The following is a 21,023-nucleotide window of genomic DNA, read 5'->3' on the forward strand; positions in this document are numbered from 1 at the left end:
TGATAGTCTATAAACCAGTCCTGGTTTGTAGAGCACAGCCTATCATGCTCCAGGGGCCTCAGTGAGGGTGGGTCCTATAGTAGGAAATTACCAATACGGAGTCAGGTAGAAATATAAGGGTATTTAATAGGGAAAAGCCTTACTTACAGAGCGAACAAGCCAGCCGGTGGTAGTCTGTACAGCAAGAAGCAAAGAGCGAAACCGAAACCAAAAACGAAGACCCCCTACTCCTCTGACCACGCCCTCACAAGCCTGCCCAGGTACTCCTGTAGCCAGCCCCTAAGAAGGCATGGCTACAGCTTCCCCTACAGGGTCCTATAGTGGGAAATTACCAATACGGAGACAGGTAGAAATAGAAGGTTATTTAATAGGGAAAAGCTTTACAGAACGACCTAGCCAGCCGGCGTGGCAGCAGTCTGTGATTTATCGTAACAGGGTCCCTGGTTTACAGGAGGGCAGACGGATCATTTTGGCTGGAGGTGAGACGATGCCATCCTCCTCACTTCTGCTTATATCTCTCTTCCTTGTTCCCCACCCCCATGCTTGGACTTTCTACTAACATGGGGGACTCCAAGGTAGACAGAGTTCCCATGGCACCTGTATTCTAAGATGGCTTGGTCTTGAAAGTCATTCAGTAGCTACACCGCTTTATTTTTCTCTGCACTGTGACAGAAGAGCAGAAGTCACAACATGGCAGAGAAAAGGGGTAATAAAAGGAGACATTGCTTGCTTGGAACCTAACAAGAATCCAGAAATGATGGGAGTCTCTGTCACTGATCATCTGACTGTGGTCAATGTCCCTAGAGTCTTTCTTCGATTCACTATCCCATGTTCCCTTGGCTCTTGATCAGCATTTTAATTTGCTGCTGGTTCTGTTCTATTGCACTGGGGTTTTGTTTTGTTGTTTTTATTTGTTTGTTTTTCTAGGAACAGGTCATGGCACACACTCCCGCAAGTCCAGATGTGGTATAAACTTTAGCAGGCTTCTACAGTTTTACATTAGTTTTTTCTACTAAACATAGCAATTCTATGCTGTGCATAGTCCTTTCCACTCTCCAGGGAAAGGACGCAGAATCTTACTGTTAGTATTCAGTCAGGCATCTGTACTGGCCTGTCCTTGGGGTTCTGACAGGACACACCCTCAGCTGCAGCCACTAAGAGCACCACCTGTGCACATTCACCATGTTCCCTTTTAAAAGAGCCTTGCCCAACTCCTGTCCTTCTTTCTCTCTTTTTCTTTCTCTCCCTCTGTCTGTTCTCTTTCTCTCAATCTCTGTCTTTCTCTGCCCCTCTTTCGTTTCTCCTCTCTCCTGCTGCTCCTGTCCTGAGAGGACAGTCTCCCCACTCCAATTTCCCCTTTTTATGATCCTTTCCCTAATATGAAATCTCTCTGCTTGAACCCTGTAGCATGGTATCTTTCTCTCCTTCTCTCTCTCTCTCTCTCTCTCTCTCTCTCTCTCTCTCTCTCTCTCTCTCTCCCACTTTTTAAAACAACTACAACACTTCCTGTTTACATCTTGCATCAAACACCCAGTGTCCCTTGGTAATAGGATGCAGTATGTCTTCAGTATAGCAGACTCCTTTTTTTCCTGTTGGTTCAATGACAATAGTAACCACTTTAGACCAGCCAGTGCTGGGGCCTCTGAGGGAAATATCTTTTACATGAGAACAAAGATTTCTAGCTGAGGTCACTTTTCAGGGGAAAGGGCACGAGACCCTACAAGGGCATCATTTGACGTTGTAATGAGAAACCCCATTCCCAATTCCACACATGAGTATCAGGCCCATGCATTCTAATTAATTTACACAAAGCCAGTTATCTGTTGCCTTGTCAAGAAAAACATTTATTGGATCTTAGTGGGGGTGGGGCAGGAGGGAAGCAGTGATTATAACACCACCAACAATGGTGTGATGGAATGGACCAATGAATTCATATTATGACCCTTCATATCTTCAACCAATTTAAAAAGCAGAATCACTTTTGAGGGGGGTCTGAAAGTTATCATAATGCCATCATACTCTTAAGCCAGAAGGTGAAAGACAAACCTAACATTTAATTCTAGAAAATAAATTGTTTGGGATTTAACCAAGAAGAGAGATTGCTTCACACATCTTCAACATTTCAAAGAAATGCTTCATTAGGGTATGATGGACACACAAAAGGCTGTTGATAGTTAATGCACACACCTTGTAAGTGTAAATCCATCAATCCTCACTACTGAAAGATCCCTCTGGTTTGTCCTTTTGCAGAAAGAGGACTTAACCTAAGACATTCCCTCTCAGGACACGACACAGTATTCCCCTTTGGACAGAATCATCTGGCTAGAACAATGCTGGGAATCTGGGAAACACGGTCCATTGAGTCAGCCCCTCTCTAGTGGATACAGCAGTAAAAAGTCAAGAAGATAGTGTGGCAGCTGAATTCCAGAACCTGCCCAGGGAGAAAGCAAAGCAGTGAGCTCAGGCATCTGTGTGCAGGTGGAAGAGCAAGTCGGTTATATAGAGGGGAAGAGGAGACCCACGGAAGTCCTACTAAACTGCGTAATCTCTGGGGAGAAGGGGAGCAATTGCCACCGGTACTGAGGGCAAGAAGTGGGGACCAAGTGCTGGGGGTTTGTGGGAACAGGTGTGGCTGGTCACCTGGGAGAGAAGAAACTGGTGTTTAAAGTCGTTTCCTGGTGGCAGTAAAGGAACTCTAGGTCAACAACACTGTGGGTTTGTCTCCAGCACTATCTTACTGGATGACAGTAGAAAGGCAACTGTATTTTATTGGACTTCTGAGTTTTCCAAGCTGAGGTGGAGAGAGAGAGAGAGAGAGAGAGAGACACTAATGTCACTGGAGGAATTGCAGGGCTGTGGAATCACAGCCAGCAAAGATGGCATGTCAGTGGGGTGGGAAATGGTTCCACTGAAGGGTTGCTGAGGGTGGGGCACTGGAGGGAACTAGTTGCAAGGTGAACAAAAGCTGGAAGGCAAGATAGTGAGTTTTGGGAGCATCACGTTTTGGGGTGTGAGCCTCTGACTTCAGATGGAGGAGCAAGGAAGCAGAGCCCAGCAGACACTGAAGGAGGGACTGGGAAGTGCTGCACAAACCCTCCTCCTGAGGAATCCTTTACCTCTGCCCCCACCACCTCATGCTGGCTTACCTTTGCTCAAATGAGCTCATTTGTATTCTCAGGGCACACAAGACTGGATGACACCTGCCGCCTGAGCTCAGGGACAGAGGATACAGGCCACCCATAAGCCTATTTCTCTGCTTCTTCCTCCCAGTGCTGTGCCTTCCTTGGCCAGCCAGTCCCACTGTGTGATCTTCTAGAATCCCAGCACTCCCTCAGAATGTTCTGGCCACTGTGATCTCACAAAGCAGCACTCACAGAACCTTCTTAGGCTGAAAGTGGCAGGCACTGGTGAGCTGGACCACAGGAAGACTTGTCCTCAGGGGGGTCATGATGGGGGAACCTACAGAGACAGCTGAACTGAGCTTGTGGGAGCTCGTAGACTCTAGACCCACAGTCAGCCTGCATGGGACCAACCTAGGCCCTCTGCATGTGTGTGACAATCTTGTAGCTTGGTCTCTTAGTAAGGGTTCTAACAGTGAGAGCAGTACCTCTCCCTGGCCCTTAGCTTGCTTTTTGTAACCTGTTCCCCATGCTCGATTGCTTGGCCCCTCCTCCATGTAAGGGGAAGAGCTGGATCCTGCCTCAAATTGATGTACCATGCTTTGCGCAAGCCCATGGGAGATCTGCCCCTTTCTGAATGGAGATGGAGGAGGGGTGAATGGGGAGGGGGATAGATGGGAAAGGGGAAGGGATGGGAGGAGAGGAGGGAGGGGATACTGGTTGGTATGTAAAATAAATTTTTAAAATGTTATTTAAATAAAATTAAAAAAACAGAAATAAAGACTTGTCTTACGGAGGATGAAGGGAGAAAGCACAGTCTTGTTGAGACTGGAGGAGCCTGGGAGATAAGCACTACCTTGCTAGATGGCCACGAAAATATGAGCGAATCCTACCCCAAGGAGTCCACAAATCCATAGCTCCCAGCATGTGGTTGTCAGGGACCAGGATTCTTTTGAAGTGAAAAACAGATTCAAACCCCTATCCTGCCGGCCCACCTTGCTCTCATGTTAGGAATACTTTACTAAGACTTTTTTTTTTTTTCTTTTGGTAAAGGGAAGCATTTGTTTTTGTTTTTTCCTTCTTTGAAATAAGTGTCATTGACATTTTCTGGGTAGCAGACACTGTCCCATGCACCTTACCAACCCCATCAGCAGGGTTTCCACACCCAAACCTATAGACGTTTCTCTCCTCTTGTATCTGTGAAAATTGAATGCAATAATATATTCTCACGTGCTTTGCAAAAATGGATAAAAACCATCAGGGACTGATTATAATTCATATTACTCCCCCCATTATCAGTTTGGACTTTGATTCCAGTTCCTTTTCCCGTTGCCTTCAGGGAGGCTCCCTGCATTGCCCAGAAATCTCATTCATTAGACACTGAAGATGATTCCCACATGGCCGAAGGATGGGCGGCTTCCACATCGGCTAAATTAGAACCGTTTAAATTTTTCATCTCCTCCCTTGTCTGCTCTTTGGTCAATAGCTTATTCTGACAACTTCATTACCTTCTAATTACTCTAAGCTTCTCTGCCCATTTTCTGTGCATGAAAGAAAAAAAAAAAAAAAAAAGCATGGCCGCCTAAGAATGGAATTCTGGGTGTCAAATCCTTTGTCAGACACTGTCCTTGGCCGGCTCATGGGAAGGGGTTTTCTTCCCTTTTACCTTAGAACGGATTTGAAGAAAAGCTTCCGCTCCTGGCCTGGCACTGCAGCCGGCTCCTTTCCTGCACAGATACCTTCTATTGTGAGATGCAAGCTATCAGCAAGATGCATTTTCTCCTCTCTCTTCAGAGCTGATTTATCCTCTGCCTATAAATCTTTGAGCAGCTATTCAGGAAGCTGTATCAGATGAGCCTTAATCTTTGTATTACTCATTTCTTAAAGGGATTTTAATCTACTAGGCTTTAATTATACATCCCTCGGAAAGTGCTAGCCTTTTCCTGGTGAGGCGCTTTCTTCTTGTAATTTGATAACCATTTTTACTCTCACCTCTCCTGAGACTATACTTGAGGAGACAACTGGAGAAAGTGATAGCAGAGGTCACCCTGCAGGCCATGGCACCCGAACCCGGAAGCTTTTGCTTACTGCAGGACTGACTACCAGTTGACACCATAGATTTGCAGTTGATCTGACTATAAGCCTAGATCCCAGACAAGATTAGAATCTATACAGGTGAATTAAAAAACAGAAGGGATTGGGGTGCCCAGGACATGGATGTAACCAGAATGGCTTCAATGTGGAAGGGAAGAGAGTAGAGATTTGGAATCTCAAGAGCATGGATAGAAATGCTATGACCTCATACCAAAGCAGCATCGTGGAGAAACTACCTTATTCTTTGGGCTCGTCATGTACTGACGTTAAGATGGGTATCACAGACCTACAGAAGACTTCTGGGGTCTAACCCAGGAAAACAAACAAACATGTAACACACTTAGTAAGCAACTGGTAAGAATTTATTCTCTCTCCCTTATTACTTCCAAGATGGTAAAATCTGATCCTGCTTATACTTTCATCCTTACTAAAGTATATGGCATATATTGATTCAATCTATATCATCACCCCACAACTCCAGGGGTGCTGTCCTCATTGTCTCTACTTACAGATGGAAGAAAACATTGCAGCTAAGTTGTGCCAAGTTCTCCAACTTGAGTGAAGATGTTGGAATTTGTGCCTGGAAGGCCTGACTTCAGAACCCAATTCCCCTAATAAGCATTAGGAATTATGATTAAGATTCAAGGAACCCTTTGCTGCCATTGAGCACTTTACACTTTCTGTTAGATTCCTTCTGTATACGCCAGGACCAGGACAAGGCTGGAGCCAACAGATAGCCTAGAAGACTACACTTAAGGGCAAGGTGATCAGCTGTCTGCCCTGGAGGGGGAAGACTTCTGTATGTTCTTAAGTCATGCATCCTAGGACTGTTGCACTGGTCACTTCAGTGAGTGGTAGACTCCCTGCAAAGGAAAAGCAACTGGTGGAAATGTGGAAATGTGGGGGGCTTCTGCTCTTTCCCATCCAAAATTATGCACAGGATACAAAATGCCCAAAGAACCGAAGGACTAGAAAAGGCTGGACAAGACAGGCACACAGGAGTTTTATAGGACATTCATCCTCTGGCCTCTGCTCTCTCATATGTATGCTGGAGCTCAACCAAGACACAGGTGTTTGGAGCCTCTACTATATAAACGATAAACTCAGCTCGACAAGCCACCTCCTCCCCACGTATTAGTACAATTGCTTTGTGATAAGCATACTTTCCCAACATGCCCTGGCCATCCTCCAAGGTAGTGAGAGTATGGAGGAAAAATTGTCAGGGATACCATTGGCTAGGAAAATCTGGAATCAGAATAACCAAGTCTGGACTTAGGATCTCGTGTTACTTGGGAGCAGTGTGGTTTATGTCAATAGGAGCATGTGAGAGAGTCACTTCACATCATAGCCAAAAAAAATGGGAGACAGGAGAACCCAGAGGCTTCGTGTCACCTTCAGAGTTCCACTCCAAGGGATCCACTTTCTCCAGCTAGACCCCATCTTTCGAAGACTCCCCAGCCCCTTAATCTGGCACCACTAGCTAGGGAACAAGTGTTCAAAACATGATCCTATGTGGGTATGAGAAATCCAGACACAAATGAGAATTATCTCTAATCTGAATAAGAGATGTAGTTGTGTGTGATGGTTCTCAGCTCAGACTGAACGGGCTGAACTCTAATCTCCAAAACTTTAGATGTCCAAGAAGGTAATCCTACCCTACAGATCAGGAGTGTGTCTTCCAAATGTGGATAGCCTGTCTCCTTCCCCCACACTGATAACTACTCTGCATTGCCTCATCTGATACTTCCCATAAACTTGCACACAGGACTTTCTGTCACTGTGGTGTCCTCTGTCAAAAAAAGCAAGTTGCACTTGACTGATCCATGACATGTACACATTGGTCCACCTACCCGAACTGACTGCATAGTGGAGATGGCAATGCCCTTAGAGCATTTGCACACGTGGAGAAAATATGCCACAGGATTGTAGAACTCAGCAGTGAATCCAGGACAGATTCAGAATGGTCACCCTGAGCATTGTTCCTGGTATTAGAAAGTGCTGAGGGAGAAAGGGGGAGAGAATGAGGGAACAGCAGCTGTTGGGGTGGGGGAAGGAGATGGAGAGGAGGAATTGCCTCAGGTCTGTTTGTTCACACTTCCCTTGAAACAAGACTGTGCCTCTTAGCACAGAAACAAAGAAACAAACAGCCTCTGGCTGGCAAGACAGAGATGTAGGTGTGAAGACAGCAGAGCCCCTGCTGGGATCCTCTTCCCTGGGGTTCAAAGGAGAGTGGGATGCACCAAAGAAGACTGCCTAGGTTAGCAAGGGAGGATGTGAGTCCCTAGTGTTTTCATAGAAGGTGACTGTCATTTAGTGGGTCCTCTATAAAGGACCCTCCCCCTCTTCTCTTTATTGCTGAATGTTTCTTGATTCACAAAAGCTTTTTACAAAGATGGGAACTAAAGAGAGACAGGATTGTATTGCCAATTTCGTGCTAAGGTATAACAGACAAAGGAAAAGTTCATTTCTAGAGATTTCATTTGCTATTCTGAGAGCAAGAGTCTACACAAAGCACTGTGCACACTGTTTACAGAGGGTCAATTCTACATGCATGAGAGATGGATAGGGACCGGGACCGTGTAAAGTGTGCACCGTCTCCTGTTCACCCACAGTTCTCATGTTGCATTGCAGATAGATGATCTTCTCATACTGTCAGCTTCCTGGCTACTTTCTGTATCCATAGCTGTGGAGATACACAGCTCTAATCTACCCTACCTACAGCTCAGTGTCTTCCATTGGAGACAGAAGAGGAGAAAGAATGTTGAGATACAGAACTCGAGGATGGACACACCAATGAAAGGAGAGGAGGCGAGAAGCACTGAAGAAGGGGAGACCAGGCATTAAGTGGATGGGATGGTAAAGGAAACGAGTGAGAGAGAAGAACCCTGGAGGCTGAGAGCTGCACACGTGAAGACAGAAGCTGTCTTAGCATCAGATCTCAAGGTTCATCATTGATAGACCAAAGCTTTGAGCCCACATCTGTTCAACTCTGAAGTCCATGGCTAGAAAACACTGCCCCTCAATAGGACGCAGAGATGGGAAGATGGGTTTCTGGAAGGATGTGGGGTGTGAGCTCTCTTGGAGTTTCTGGGGACATGCCTGCAGTGGCTCACCCCCCAGCCTTGAGCCAGTCACACTTCTCAAGAGGTTCTTTCCCACAGAGAGGAGACAGAGCTCTCAGTGGCTCCTATCTTGGCTTCATGCCCCATTAGATACCAGCCAGTGACCAAGATACTCTCCCTGGACATTTTGAGCTCTCAAAACAAGGGAATTGGGATTGTTTTTCAGGATCTTTTTTCTTTCTCGAAGGTCCATGGTTTTGAGCCTCATCACCATCAAAATTGCACTGGGATCTGAGAAGGTTGCAACCAGCCTGTGCTCTGAACCCTCCATGGGGTTAGTGTAGAAACTGGAAGGTGAGTTCCTGGGCCAACAGTTAGCAAGGACAGAGCCTGGTCCCTGGGTTGCCTGTAGTCTTCACTGCCCCTCACCCTTGTGTCCGCCATGAGTGTAAGACTCAGGCGGTCGGCAGCTGGCCTGCAAGCTTCACAGTAGCACAGTTTAATTGGTTCCAAGAACCAATTTTTGTTGGGGGAAAGGAAAACAATAAATACCTTAATAGAGAAGTAAACTTGAGGATTACATGCTTTGCTAAGGAAAAACAAGAAAAACCACCGACTGCTGACAGAAACAGAAAAGAAGGTAAAACAGACACTGAGAAGGGGACAGTCAGAGTAGGGCAGACAAGACTGAGCTTCAACACCCACTCCAAGTTTTGTATCATCTTGTTTTATAACCCACCAAGTCCAATTCATGCTCTCCACATATGCATGGGTATGGGGCCATTCACTAGGGAGCGGCTGACCTGCTGGGGGCCACATCCTTAAATAAAGCTGACTTTTTCTCTCTAAGAAGCCATCAGCTGCCAATGGCTGTCAATATGTGATTTGTGAGCACCTAGCCCATCATTCAGGAATGCTGAATGGCTGGACCTTGTGCAAGTCTTGGGCAGTCAACCACAGCTGCTGGGAATTCATGAGGACAACGGTCCTGTCATGTCCAGAAGACACTGTTTCATTTGAGTTCTCCTCAACCCCTGGCTCTTAAAAATCTTCCTACCTTCATCTTCCAATGATGGTCCCTGGGCTTTGAGAGATGAGTTGTGACACAGATATCCCATCTGTGGCTGAGCACTCCACAGACATTTATGCTCTGCACTTCAACGAGTTGTTCTCCATCAAAGCCTGTCCATTATATAAGGAAATTCCTCTGATGAGGTCTGAGAGCTGCACCAATCTGTGGTGAGAGAGATATGAATTTAGAGGTAAGCTTGATTATATCATCATTTAGTAGAATAATAGTGATAGGTTCACCCCTGGGAATTTTGAACTTCATGACCATGAATTTTTGGCCAGATTTACACTACCATGAATGAGTTTCTCACAGTGCAGGAGGTCTTAAGTCCAATCAGAAATCTGGTTGGTAACTACAAAATATCCATGCCATTACTGCATCCATGAGCATCTCATGCTGTATTAGTCATTACTGTAGTTCACACGATGCATAGCTGGGTAAGACTTTTGATGATTTTCTCTCTTATACCTCGTATAACACCTTCTGGCTAATAGGGACAAAGCTTCCTGATCAGTGTGACATGACAAAACAGTGCAAAGGTTCTTCCATTTTGTATTCTTGCTGAGGCTATTCTAGGTTTGATTAGGATTTGATGGAGACTCTCATAGAAAATTACCCAAGTCTATTCTAGAAAACTGAGGTCAAGACACTCCAGTTAACTTATTATAGCTTCTGTTAAACTGCCTGCTTGTGGAAAACTCCACTTCCAGCTGCTTATCTTAGCTTCTATTAAACTGCTCACTTTGTGCAAAATCTCCCCCTGCAGCTGAGGAGCAAGATAACTTTCAGCATTAAAAATCCTTTAGCCTAAACACTTGGAGCTAAACTTCAGTTCTGAATGTCTGAGTGTAGTCCCAGCCAGCTAGAATAAAGACTTTGAGCTGGCTACAGCCTGTGTCTGAGTGGTCATCTATGGTGGGCTCCCCATAGTAGTCATAACTTGATTTCTCCATATCCTATAACCAAAGCGTGTGATGCCTTCAGCAGGGTTCTGGTGAACAACCAAGAACAATGGCAACATCTTGCATTGTTTGGGGCAGGGGAGGTCTCTAGAACAGGCTTGATGAACGACATGAGAGAAGATATCTCACATCTGGACTGGGATTTTTTTTTTTTATTTCACAGCCTATAGCTTCTAGGGGGAGCATGATGCCCTATGTAGGGTGACCCAACAAAACTCTTTTACATTAATATATAAACACACACCTACATGAAGATTATAAAACAGTAGGTCTCCAAATTTCAAACATCCTTAGTAATAGTTATCCATCTTCTACTCTTTCTCTTTCCTCCCTTCCCATTCTTCTCCCCCACTGAAGTCTGCATTCCCATTATTCCCCTTTCCTCTTCCAGACCTCCAAGATTTCACACTATTGGAATGAGTCTCTGACTTTCGTTTTTCGTATATCCCTAGATATGCACATATAGATTCTTGTATCTCAATAAACAGGGATCTGGCCCATTCTTGGTAAACAGTTGCATAATGCTGCACAAAGAAAAGGTCACCAAAATTTATGCAACTCCTTTTCTGTTAATTAACACCTAAAATGGTCTATAAATTTTTACCATTAAAACGTTGAAATGGATATTCTTGTAAAATGAAATTTATGCCCGTGGGTGGTTATTTCTGTAGGGCACCATTCTATAAATGAAACTGCCATGCATTTTTAACTTTGATGCTCTCATTGACAGGGGGTAATAAACCCCAATCATCGCCAAGTACTTGCAGTGTGCCAGCATCTCCCATGTTGTCACATTTAATGTCACAGCAGCCCTGGGAAATAGGCATGTTTAAAATAAGGTACAACAAAGAGAGGCAATATAGCTGTTGAAAGCTACCTTGAGAAGTTTTGTGGTACCTAACACTCTGGCTTTCTAGCCTATGTCCCTCATCAGTATGATTTGTATTAAACATTTATTTTCAAGAATTTAACTATCACTGGATTTAACTGGCTAAATTTTATTCTAGCTATTAATAATTTAATATAAATTTAATTTTAAAAATATCAATAAACATGTCACTGATGTTTCTTGGGACTGACAGCTTTTCAGATGTTTATTAGCCTTTATATATTTTATATTAAGTGGTATTTTTTACATGAAGATTTTTATTATGCCTTTGTTTATATGAGGATTTTAAATAAATGATTGTAAAGAGCTCTCTGAATATTTTGATTGTTCATCATTTATTATATATATTAAAATATTCTTCTTACTCTGTCACTTTTCTTTTGAATTTGTTATTTTATTTCTCACAAGAAACCACATTTAAGAAAACATTTTATAATCAAATATGTCATTCTTTCTTTATAGTATGAAATGTCTTAAATTTTCTATGGAACAACTTTCCCAACCTGTTACTCAAACTACTTCTAAATATTTATTATAATACCTTCCAAGGTTTACTTTTTTTTTCTTAAAGCTTGTCATTTATACATTTGGGTATTGTTTTTATGTGTGTTGCAATGTGAAGGAGGACATTTATTCAATTATCTTGGGTGATTCTTTTTTAATCACAGAAAGCATGGGTGTAGGGAGAAAGCATGATTAGAGGTACTGCCGACCACACTAGCTTGGGCATGGTCACAGGTAACACTATCCATGCCCACTTGGGGCTGGACACAGATGCCACTGACCACGCCCATTTGGGCATGGTCAGAATGACATGGGAAAGGTTTAAGAGTGAGGGGTGAGTATGTGGAGCCCCCTGATCTCGATCCTTGATGCCTGGCTATCAGATGTGCGTGAGTATAATTTATTAATAAACTGCCCTTTATCAATTTATATTTGGCTCCACATTTCAATCTGCCTTACATGGGAGTGCATCTTCCTTGCCAGCATATTTGTGTTAGTGGCCACACCTCTTTGGGCTTGGTTTCAGGGAAGCATGAGGCATGGTTTCTCTGTCTTGTGTTCTCTCTCTTGGGTGGTGGATTGGATCAGAAGGGCAGAGAAAGGCTGTGGTGGTTCTTTATTGTTCTGTGTAAGTTGTTCCCCAATAAGACACCCATTTATCATTTATCTTGGGTCTAGTGAACTCATTACACCCACGACTTCAAAACACATTATTCATTTTTGTACTGATTGAAAGCTAAACTCTTATCGCAGGTTTCCAAATATAAAGGATTTGATTCTGTTCTTCTATTGGAGTTGGTTAGTCATTCATTGAACAATGACCCGTTTTGAGCAAAATTAATTCCCATATCTCTAAAGTACAATTTCATCTTTGTTAGAGCAAGCTGATCTTTTTGTATTTCTTATGCAAAATGCTTTCTTCTGTCTTTACTGACCTGCTCTCCCTCATGCTTTAGAATCAAATAATGGGGGCAAGTGGACAATGTGTTACAATCCATTTCCAGAACAAGCTGGACAGAGCAGGTGAGGATGGTTGGCTGGAGCACCAACCCACGTAAGTAGCTTTCCCTTGTCACCTTCTGTGGGATCACTTATCTACCCTTCTCTTGTATGTTAGACAGGCACAAGAGAACACTTCAACAACTTACCCAGTGTCACCTCTTCCTTGACTCCATCCCTGCAACCTAGTTGACCTCTGCCATGTCAAGTGTTGTCCCTCTCTTAATGCCACAACACCAGGTTTTCTTCTCTCTATGGCTATAGTCTATGGTTGTGCCTGGAAGAGTGGCATAACCTTGAGGTAGATTTGGGAGTCTCCACAATTTCTATTTACTGTAGCTTGAAACAAAGGAATCTCACTTTCTTCAGTGCCTGTGGAGATAGCCCTGCATTCAACTAATGCAAGCAAATGTTTCCAAACCATTGTTGAATGTCGTTGTCATGTTTGAGGTGCAAAATGCAGGTCTCTTGCAGATTCAGTGTTTGGGTAGTGTCCTGTTTGTTCACCAATATTTCAATTCCTTTATGGAATTTTGGGAGGAATGTTCTTCTTTTCCCTGTTGAAGTTAGGCCTGACAATATCACCTGTTTTATCCAGCTAAATGAGAACATAAATGATGTGTGTCACTTCCAGATGGCAGTTTTAATAGCCAACATGTGGGTGGCAGATTCTGCTTACCATGCCTGAGGGATCATGGGAGCTTGAGTTGAGATGGAGTCTTTGTTGACCTGGTTTCCTTAGTGGCTAAGAAGAATGGACCAACCTCCATCCTGCCTGTTCTTCTGTGCATGCAGAATAACTGAGGAGTGAATGTTTGTGACTAAGCCATTCAGATTTGGGAGATGATACCAAAGTGTGATTCATCAGTCAAGAAAGAGGCTCTTTTGGGGATTAGAGAGCTTATACTGATGGCTCAGACTGCCTGCAGACTCTTTGTCCCTTTAAATAGACTTCTTCAAACATATTTGACTCATATTTTATACCTACCTTTAAACAACTTTAAATGTTTCCTTAACAAGCTGCTTTCCACAAAGCCAGAGAGATTTTTTTGTTTTTGTTTGTTTTGGTTTTGCCGAGACAGGGTTTCTCTGTGTAACCACTCTGGCTGTCCTGGAACTCACTTTGTAGACCAAGCTGGCCTTAAACTCAAAGAGACCCACCTGTGTCTGCCTCCCAGTTGCTGGGATTAAAGGCATGTGCCACCATTTCCCGGCTGCCCAGAGAGGCTTTTAAAAACCAAACCAAAACATTGGTGTTATACAGAACACAAATTGAGTGCTTCTTCCCTGAGGCTCATCTAGCATACAGTTAGTTGATTCATTAATTCATCACAGGCATGAGGTCCCATCCTGAATGCTGGCCCAAGGTGTGAAAATAAGAAGCAGGCGATCCTGTGTTCAAAGCGGTCGTGGTATAGCTGTTTGGACAGTTTTTGAGCAGCTGTGATGACAGATTCAATGATATGGCCAAAGTGGAGATTGGGGGCCACATTCCTCATTACACTAATACCTTTGTTTCCAGAGATACTTTTTCATCGAATCAAGATGGGGCCTGGTGGTGATGTATTTGCCCTCTCACTGAGAACTCTTCAGTGTGCTTCATCTCCATTATATAGTCTGGTAATTACATGACTATAACTAGCATTTAAAAAACTCTGACTATTGCAGTGTCTAGTTTTATGTCGATTGGATACAAGCTAGCATCATCAGAGAGAAAGGAGTCTGTCTCACTTGAAAAAATGCCTCCTTAAGATCAGGCTGTAAGCTGGGCGTTGGTGGTGCGCGCCTTTAATCCCAGCACTCGGGAGGCAGAGGCAGGCAGATCTCTGGGAGTTCGAGACCAGCCTGGTCTACAAGAGCTAGTTCCAGGACAGCCTCCAAAGCCACAGAGAAACCCTGTCTCGAAAAAACAAAAAGATCAGGCTGTAGACAAGCCAACAGGGAATTTTTTTGGTTAGTGATTCATGGGGAAGAGCCCAGCCCACCACGGGTGGTGCTATCCCTGGGATGATGGTCCTAAGCTGTGTAAGAAAGCAGGTTGAGCAAGCCATGGGAGAGCAGCCAGTAAGCTGCACTCGTTTCATGGCTTCCGCATCAGCTCTACCTCCAGGTCCCTCCCTGCTTTAGTTCCTGCCTTGACTTCCCTTGCTGATGAACTGTGATGTGGAAGCGTAACCCAAATAACACCCCCACCAAGTTTCTTTGGTTATGGTGTTTCATCACAGCAATAGCAACCCTACCTAAGACAACTATGCTCTAGGAATTTGTAAGTTTAGTCTAAGTAGACCAAGTAAACCAAGCATTTCATGCTGAAAGCATTCCATTGGTAAGGTTTCAACCTCACCCTGGATCAGCCCCTTGATTTGACACAACTGCTGCATACTGAGTACAGGGGCCACATTCTGGCTCTTTCATCACACAGATGGAACCACCTTGAGTCCTAAATTTACTGGGGTCTTGGTCAGTTGCCAGAATTTTTTTTATACTAATTTGGAAAGGAAATTTTTTTCTTCCATTAGACTTGCTGTTGAGAAGTTTGAGGTCATGGCTACATGTACTTCAGATGTTCTGTCCTTTGCTGAGTCATCTTCTATTTAGGACTGTGACCAAACACCACACAGAAGTACCAAAGGAACTAATTATGAGAGTTGTATCCCTTGGGAAACAGTGCATTCCAAGCCCAAAATGATCATCTAACAGTGACACCAAGCCTCCATCTGGGGCTCCTAGAGGGGCTGCTGTTTTTCAAAACTGCCTCTTTAGTGTGGCCCAGAACTGTGGTCATGCTGATTAGAAGTCCTGTTGGTTGACATGTCAAGTCTTGAATTTTCCTCAAGAAGTCAACAGGGACCTATCCATTAACAGCCAACTATATATATATATGTATAAATATGTGTATATGTATTATATACACTAGAAAGAAGTGATATTCACCCATTCTAAGGCATCCATAGAGAAAAAGATGAGGGTTGAGAAATTGGGTCCTACCTTGCCTGAAAGGGCTTAGAAAAACATCTGGAAGAAAACAAAGCATCTCCAGATTGGACCAGAAAGATGCACAGCCACCTGGAGGGACTTCAGGGATGAGACGTGTCCAGCTAAGGCCAGGTAGTAGGCTGAACATACCTGAGAGACAGTGTGGTGCAATGAACAAAGTATAGTGGGTGGATGAGTGTTGGAGGCAAAACTGCAGTGTGCTCTAGCTGTGAAAGTGTCCTGTGTCTTCCTCTATGGAGTTATTTAGGGTTAGAAATATTGTGTGTGACATCCTTGTCTGACTCAGTTAGAGCAGCTTCCTTTAGGAAGCGAGTGGTTGCTGAATGCATTGCTTGTAGCACTGGAAGGTCATCTCACTGATGGGTAGAGCATAAATGGAAGGTAACCCTCCAAGCTGCTACATTTCAGTGTGGAAGAAGACTAATAAGTAGGTTGCTAAATGGGGTACATTGCTGGAGGTACAAGAGGCACCAGGACCTAGGGATGGTGTAAGTGGTCTAAGCTTGAAAAGTGATAAAAGAGTTCAAGATGCTCCCAAGCTGCTTGTTTGGCTGATAGGTGCTGTTGTTCCCCCATGGAAGGTGGAAAATCATAGAAGAAGGGGAAGTTTTCATAAGGAAAGGGCTAACCCTTCAGTACAAGTGACGCTGAAGCCCAACTGTGAAAATCAAAATTATAAAAATTATACATACACTCTTGAGTTGTCTATGTGTCTACATGGTAGAAAACCCAGCCTATCAGAATGAAAGAACCATAGCTTAGACTCAGAAGACCAAGTATGTGACACACTTCTGCTGAATACCTGCTGTGTAATTTTGAGATGATTATTGTGCCCATCTGAGTGCCAGTCTGTCTAGCCATAAAGATAACGCCTTTATGCCTTTATCAACTGAAGCACAAGACTCGGCGTTTGCAATGACTGTTTCTTACTAGCCATATGCTATCCTTGGTGCCTCAGTCTCTAATGCTTCAGACCCATCAGATCTCAGAAGGACCTCAAATCTTCACTACTTTAGGGGTCACAAACACACCGCACTTTGAAAAAGTCATGTTGAATCCCTAGTTCTTCTGGATGCCTTCCCAGACAGGCCATCTGAGAGACTCCAGATCAGAGCTATTATACTCCCCTGTGGGGACTCTCTTCTTCCCCTGCCATCTGTCTGTGGCGGAGAGAAGAGCTGATCCTCGAGAGGACCCAATTGTATCAGGAAGAGAGGGAGCATGAATGTCTGGTCCTCTTTGAGCCCAAGAGAACGATGACTGATGGCTCTGCTCAGGCTTCAGGAAGCCAGGACGAGAGGGGAAGATTAGTAGACAGAAAGGAAGGAAATGAATTTGCAGGCATGGTAGGAGCAAAAGAAAGAAGGACTGGAAGGAAGGAGGGAAGGAAGGAAAGAAGAAATAAAGGGAGAAGGCAAAATAAGAGAATATAAAGAGGAAGAGAAATAAAGGGGTGAAGAAAAGAATGCAAGGATGGAGGTAAGAGAGTAAGAGAAGGAAGGGAGGGAAGAAAAAAGAGAGGAAAGGAGGGATGTCTGTTATTTATTGACCTTATGCAATATATCTGCCAAAATGCCAAGCTCGTGAGCTCTTCCTGTCACCTCCCACCACTTAATGCTTTCAGCAATTCTGACGTTATAGATAAGTAAGTTAAAGTGTGAGTCAGAAAAGTTAAGTACCTTATCCAAGGTCATGCTCATTTTCTAAACCTTTTTTTTTTTTTCAGTGAAACATGTTGCTTCCCCCTCCAGCTCTCTATTCTGTGTATTGACAGGCTGGCTGGCAGTTGGGAATAATGGCAAATGTAAGCCCCATGAAGAAAACACAGCTTCTCCTCAGACAGAAGCCTACTAAGACCATGAAGTTGGGTTGCACTGGGCTAGACACTCTCTCAGTCTGTTGGGCTCCTTTCTAGCCCTGCATTTTTAGGGTATCTGGCAACCTGGCATTCACAGGAGGTCATGAAGGCAATAGGTGTGTTAGTGGCTCCAGAGGCCTGAGTGTGGAGAGTTTTCTCATGGGGTAGGTAACTGCCCTCAGACAGTTTCATCTCCCTTCAAAATGACCTTCTTTATGTATTTGTACAGTGTTTGTTTAGAGATGCTGAGGGCAGTGAGGCACATTGGGCCAATAGAACTGGCTCAGTATGGTAACTGCAAGGTGTGCTTTGTACTTTATGGAACAAATCCCAGGCAGTCACTGTCATTCGGGGCTGCCATTCACTGTTAGCACTGTACTGAAGCTCTTTGTCCTGTTGTGCAACCCCCCACCTTCAGGGAGTTCTGAGCAGCAAACTGAATTCCATTTTGCATTTTGGGGAGAAGAGAAACTCAAAGGTCTCCAGGGCTGGAGCAACTCAACCACTTGTACCTACTCTTCATTCTCAGTTAAATTCAGAAAGAAGCTGCCCTTAGCCCTCTTTCTCCAGTGAAGGGGTGATAGGGGAAGTGCTTCTGTGTATGTGTTTGTCTTATTATATGATAAATAAGGCAGCAAGTTAGGCGGGACTAGGAGTCAAGGAGGATCCTGGGAAATGTAGTAAAGAAGTGATCCAGGCAGGAAGTGACACAGCAGGGAGACTCATATATAAGCAAGGGAAGAAGGAAGTCATCCCTTTTCCACTCTCTCTTCCTCCTGGTCTCTGCTCTGGAGTCGCCATGTGATCTGCCGGCAAGAGAGGGCACCAGTAGAAGGTGTCCTCTATAAGGCAAGTCTTATAAAATATATAGATTTATGATAATTAAGACTGAGCTAGCAGATGAGAAATCCTAGTCATTGGCCAAGTAGCATTTGTACCTAATATAAGTCTCTGTTTATTATTTGGTGCCCTAACTTGGTAGGCGGAACTTGAGTGGCTGCTGGAAAGTGCCCAAGTGGCAACAAGGCTTGGGAGGCTTGGAATAAAGACTTATTGTTACAAAGGGGGTCTCCTTGAAGCACCACAGTTCTTCCCTGATGTGTGCCTCATTTCTTGTGTTGCAATGACCTACTCCTGGGGCTTTCTTCTGCACAAGTCTGGAGACATGCGTTACAACCACCCCTCCCCGTGTCAATAAACTACTGTGTCTGAAGCTCACAGACAATGTACAACTTTTCTGGGATCTCAGAGCTAGCAGATCCTGGATCCAAGATTTAAGCTTAAGTAACCTTGCTGTCATATCAAAGCATGTACTTTTTTTTTTTTACTTTCAAAGTGTTCTTTTTAAACAATAAATAGGCTTTGAGGACTCCTGCAGACTATGTGCTTTCTCTATGGTTAACCTCAATCTAGGTACTCACAGCTGGTCCCCAAGGGTCTTAGGGTGATGGAATATTCTGCCTTTCAAAGAGAATGAGCTCATCATTCACTCACAAGTTTGCCTTTCAATTAACTGAACACTGTGGCTCTTTATTTAATGTTATTTCTACATAATCTAATTTCAGCCGCAGGTTAATGGACCCTTGGGGAGTTATGGCTAGTTCAGTTTCAAATGAATTTAGCAGCATTCCTAGATTATTGGTTGTTAATGGGATCATCCAGCTGTTTTGACTTCCTTCCAATCCTTCCTGAGGTGACTGTAGAGGAGAGGACAAAAACGGAGACGGTGGCCTTCACTTTGTGGTCACTGGCACCACTGGCTTTCGTTCTGTCATATTTGGCTTCCTGCCCATAGAAAATTACACTTTCATAGCTGGACCTGGAGTTTTCTCCACTGATGCTCAGTTGAAGACATGTGTTAAACACACCGTATCCCTAAGGCTCTGAATTTATGCTGTTGAAAACACAGGAAGGGATCAATTCGTGTGTGGAAAAACTCTTAACTTGGTTGGGCAAAAACCACTCAAGCTGCCAAGCTGTAGTTTCCTCATTTGCCCTGTTCATTGACAAGACATTTATCATTCGCAGGATGTTTAAATAACATTGAATGCAAATCTGTCCTGGAACACCTTTTAAGGTGTGTGTGTGTGTGTGTGTGTGTGTGTGTGTGTGTGTGTGTGTGTGTGATGTCTCTGTATGTGTGTTTATGACTCTTCTCTGTGTAATGTCTCTGTATGTATGTGTGTGTGTGTGATGTGTGATTGTGTGTGTGTATGTGTGTGTGATTCTCTCTCTCTGTGCAATGTCTCTGTAATTATGTGTATGTGGTGTGTGATTGTGTGTATGTGATGTCTCTATATGTGTGTGTGACTCTCTCTTCTCTGTGTAATGTCTCCGTATATGTGTGTGTGATGTGTGATTTTTTTTTTGTGTGTGTGTGTGTATGTGTGTGTGATTCTCTCTCTTTGTGTAATGTCTCTGTAATTATGTGTATGTGGTGTGTGATTGTGTGTATGTGATGTCTCTGTATGTGTGTGCGACTCTCTCTTCTCTGTGTAATGTCTCTGTATGTGTGTGTGATGTGTGATTTTGTGTATGTGTGTGTGATTCTCTCTGTGTAATGTCTCTGTAATTATGTGTATGTGATGTGTGATTGTGTGTGTGTGTGTGTGTGTGTGTGTGTGTGTGACTCTCTCTTCTCTGTGTAATGTCTCTGTATGTGTGTGTGATGTGTGATTTTGTGTGTGTATGTGTGTGTGATTCTCTCTGTGTAATGTCTCTGTAATTATGTGTATGTGATGTGTGATTGTGTGTGTGTGTGTGTGTGTGTGTGTGTGTACACTTGTGTGATTTTATGTGCATCCTGTGAATGTGGACACTGACAAAGCCCAGAAGAGGGAGTCTGGATCCCCTAAAATCAGAGTCACAAATGATGGTGAGTTGACTAATATGGATATTGAGGACTGAGTCCATGACCTCTGTTAGAGAAGTAAATGTTTTTACATGCTGAGACCTCTCTCCAGCCCTGAGCATGTGTTTTTATAATAATGATTCTAAGCTCATGGGAGCAGATGTTCTCATAAGGGACATGAATAAATTAATGAGTACAACAATTTAGGGTGACTGGCCCAAAGAGAGGAAGTGTTAAGGACTTTAAAAAAACATAACAAAACAAAAGAACTGGCCTTACTTGGTACTGAGAGGTCACGCTGAACTTCTCAAGAGTTCTAAGTTGAGGCCCAGGATTCAGCCCAGAGAATTGGCAGAGTTAGGGAAGGATCAGAACCTCAGCCAGAGATGCCAGCATTAGCACACATACGCCAGAGGATAGAGACTAAGCCGCAATGGGAAACATGTGCTGGGTGACACTTCTACAGTATAAAATATGAAGGGTCTTGGAAGCCTGGAAAAAAGCAGGTCCTACTTCCTACTGTGGGTGATGGAGTATATGAGAGTCCTTGAAGGTGAGGGACAGAACAACTTTGGCTGTCAATGAATTACCTAGATGTACCATGTCATCGTGATTT

The 21,023-nt window shown here is 43.8% G+C and overlaps 1 protein-coding gene across 3 annotated transcripts in view; it reads right to left on the reverse strand.

Moving 5' to 3' along the window:
• Nucleotides 1-21,023, reverse strand: part of LOC113831991 (KH domain-containing, RNA-binding, signal transduction-associated protein 3) — a 579,685-nt gene that overhangs the window by 321,461 nt on the left and 237,201 nt on the right. For all 3 annotated transcript variants that reach the window (XM_035449678.1, XM_035449677.1, XM_035449676.1), the window contains exon 2: nucleotides 9,333-9,509. The gene's annotated coding sequence lies outside the window, so the exon portion shown is untranslated. The remainder of the gene's footprint in view (nucleotides 1-9,332; nucleotides 9,510-21,023) is intronic.

Source organism: Cricetulus griseus, chromosome 10, assembly GCF_003668045.3.
Source record: "Cricetulus griseus strain 17A/GY chromosome 10, alternate assembly CriGri-PICRH-1.0, whole genome shotgun sequence".
NCBI lineage: Eukaryota > Metazoa > Chordata > Mammalia > Rodentia > Cricetidae > Cricetulus > Cricetulus griseus.